A 4,129-nucleotide genomic window follows, 5' to 3' on the forward strand; every position below is an offset into this window, starting at 1 on the left:
TTTTTCATTCCTGTTCCTGGTTCAAGTCAGATCTCTAGCCAGACCTCTATTGTAGCAGGGCATGATTCAGACCCTACTTTATATTCTAAAGTAGTGTCTGAAAGTAATTTTAGACTTCATGAAAGACTGAAGAAGATAAATACTGGGCCAAGAAAGATAACTTTCCAGGGAGATCACGATGGTATATCAATACCGACCAACCTTCCATATTCACCAAAAAAAGTAACTTGGAAAGGGAAAGAAGCAATGACTTCAAACCAGTTACAAGCTACAAGGGAGAGAAAAATTGGCAAACTTAAGCCTATAGGGGGCAAGGGGATGTATGATTTGTTTAGTATTTACTGTCTTAAGTGTTATGTAAGGAGAAAATGAAACAATGACTCCAAACAATTAGTGTTTTTGCTGATTTTTGTACTCTTAATGATTGTTACACAACTATCGTAATGACTCCAAACAACTAGTCCTTTTGTTGATTTTTGTACTTTTAATAGTTGTTAGACAACAATCGTAACGACTCCAAAGCGTTACCTTTCTAATATCAATATTGTTTAATTGTGACAGTTGTAAATTTGGTTTAGTTGTGTGTATTATTGACTTGGTTTACTTGTCAAAAGTTTATTTTAGTATTATTGTGTTATATCGTTGAAAGTTGCGGAGAATTTAAACAATTAGGCAGCCATCACTTTGTTCTTTGTTCTCCTTGTAATTCTCCTTTTATGGCTGCTCGGTGATAGAAGGTGCATCAGTCAGCTGATAATACATCACGTAAGCCATATAACGTTGATCAAGACTTTGAGGCTCCATTGGTAATAGTATGACCCAAGAACGAATCTGTCAGCATTAGATGAAATCAAGATTTTACCAATGAAGCATCTCCTCATCTGTCAAAGTTTAAGCTATTATAAAAGCTTGCAATGTAAAGATGAACATTATTCAACAAAACTATACAGTCAATCTTTTCACCCCAAAAACATTTGTTTAACAACAATTTGCCTATTACTCACAGCTTTATCGAATTCTAGCATGAATCATCTTTTCACATCTTCCTTTGTAGGTTTACATCCATAACGATCTTGTTCTAAATGCTTCAAGAAGATGGAGAGGCTCTTTGACATGGTTGTAACTCATTTCCCCTTTTTGTTCATATTCACCAAAAAGGGTGAAATTCAAGAACATCTCAAGCAATTCATCTCCTTCATCTTTGTCATATTGTAAGCTGATCAAGAGCTTCATTATCCAAAATGAGATTTGATTCTCAAGCAAAAACATACCACGAACTGCTGTTGATAACGCCAACATTTTAGTTTTCTTCTTCTTGATATTTCCCATATTGCGGCTGTGAACTAACACCCTTGAAAGATTTACTTATGCATAACTTTTCGGTTAATTGCTATCTTTTTGAATGCACTATTTCTTAGAGTTACTGTATGAATTTTAATCCTAAGAATGTCCAGGATGGTTTAAAATCCTAAGTTTCAAGATAGTTTCTGCCAAGCAAATTGAATTCAAGAACTTGCTTACAACAGAACTAAGAAAACCTGCAGAAATTCACGTCATAATCAAGTTTGTAGTGCAGCCATGTGCAAAAACATCAACTTGACAAATCTTGATGTAGTTCTTCCATCTTTTTCTTCCTGCAATTAACTAGAGAATGGAGAACATATGAATTGAAGGAGAAGAAAGAAGAGAACTAGAGCTAGTGGAAACAAAAGACCCATAAACGATCGGGTCAAATTTTTTGAAATGGATTTTTAGATTAAGTGGGTCATATATTTTGAAATGGGTAAAGAAAATCCATGTCACATTTGCCATGTCAGCCGGCTATTAAAAAGGGGCAATTTTAAACCTTAAAAAAACGTTGAGGACATTTTTAAACCAAAAGGTGGAAAGAGGGCATTTTTGAACCATTTAAGATACGTTAAGGGCATTTTTAACCTTTTTCCCTATTTTAAATGTATATTTTATACTTCGTGATATGTATTATAATGTAATTTGTAAGTACTTAGAAGGTTTTGCCATAATTCATGTGTCGTAACATGTTATTTTAAGTTTGAACTTACAATTTTCGATGGTATAAATTACAATAAGTCTTTGTAAGATTATATCTCATAAATATCTAGTAACTTAAATCTAACCCAAATCAAATCATGTTTTTATTATCTTTCATTAATAATTTTTTTTTTATGAATTTTCATCTTCTTCAAAAACACCGTATAATAATTATATTCTACTATAATTAAAGGAATTTCCAAGCATTGGTTACATATTTTATATTGTGAAGACTTTACTGAAAGAAAAAATGAACCGAATCAAAAAATTAAAATCTTATAATTTTAATTTTATTTGATTTATAAATTTTAAAAAGACGACATAGCACATTTAATTTGGTAATAAAAAATCGAACCAAACCACCATACACAGGCCTTAATAAACACAATGTGTCTTACAAATTACAGAAAAATGTTTTTTTTTTTATTTCGATATCACACTGAAGACATGATTTATTTATTTATTTATTTTTTAAAAAAGTAAAAAGGGAGGAATCCATTAAAAATAAGATGTCCTGCTCAAAAGCTAGGTACTCAATATATTTCCGTAATTCTGACGCCGTTGGCCGATTCACTAAAAAATAATAAATTTATTTATTATCGAGATATATGAATTGATTTCTTATATGAACATTCAATTAATAGTTATTATTTTAATTATTTTTTTATTCAAGAAAATTGAAATCAAGAAAAAAAAATAACTTTTTAAGTGACAATTTGAGATATCATCTCGAGATATAAGTTTCCTTTTTCTCTTTATTTTAGCTTATATGCAATGCAGCATATATTATGCTATTCTTTTTCTTTCTTTTCAAAAGATGGTATAAATAAATTTGAAGAAAATGAAATCTTATGTATATTATTCTCATGCCAATTTTGTGATTATGATACATGCAGCACAAGGTCCTCTAGGTATATCAGCATAATTATCGGCTAGTTAAACTGCTTATATTCAGCCTGATTGTTGAAAGTCATTCAAATAAGAAATTGACAATTGTTAGCTTTATTTTCTTTTTAAATAAGGGAGAAGGCATAAGTACCCCTAGACTATGATCGAAATTCCAGAAACACGTCTTAATTAAACTAAGGTCCTATAACCCCTGAACTCATTTTATATATAATTTTGTGCACCTTTTGGCCTAAGTGGCACACTCCGTGACTCCACACAATTGAGGCGCGTGGGAGATACTTGGATGCCACATAAGCCAAAAAGATGTATAAAATTACAAAAAAAAAAAGGAGTTCAAGAAGGTAATAGGATCTTAGTTTAATTAAGGTGTGTGTCCCTGAGATATGAGTCATAATCTAAGGGGGTACTCGTACCTTTTCCCTTTAAATAAAGTCTTATGTTAGTATTGAAAAGAAAAAAAAGTTAATAATAAGGTATTGAATATGTTTGATGATGTATAGTGTTTCGGAGAAAACCAAGTGAAATTAATCTAAAGTGGGCTGACATTATCACACCACAATATTAAGAATATTTTTGAATCGTTTTAAGCCAAGTATGGCTGGTTTATGAAAATGAAATGAAACCATAAAACATGTGAAAGTGGTCCATGTAATTACATTAAATCCAGGGATGTGATTATCAATCCTTGTCGCCAAAACCCAAAAAAAAAAAAAATCCACTCGGTATTCAGTATCCGCATAGTGACTGTCCATTCTGAATTCGCTCCCCATTTGAAGGAAAGAATTTTCTATCAAGAATTTTTCATACACAAGACTCTAACCCAAGACCTCAATTTAACAAAAGTACTTTTATTTGCCTCAAAAAATGAAAAATACTACTGTATATTTCTAACGGAAAACATAAAAAATTAGTTTACCCTTTTTTGCCTTACCATTATGTTCTTAGAAAGCTGCTACTTAGGAGCAAATTACGATTTCAGTATATTAATAAAAGCCGAAAAATATATGGTACGCGCTAAAGATAAAATATATTACGCAGGATAAATGTTTTGCATTCAAACTTTAAGTGAAAATAAGTTTTATTATCAAGTAGAGGACTGTGATTCGAAATTAACCAAGTTTAGAGAGAAGTGGGAAAAAAGTCTGAAATATATCCGAACTTTGACTGAAAT

This window comes from Solanum stenotomum, chromosome 9 (assembly GCF_019186545.1).
Source record: "Solanum stenotomum isolate F172 chromosome 9, ASM1918654v1, whole genome shotgun sequence".
Classification (NCBI taxonomy): Eukaryota; Viridiplantae; Streptophyta; class Magnoliopsida; order Solanales; family Solanaceae; genus Solanum; species Solanum stenotomum.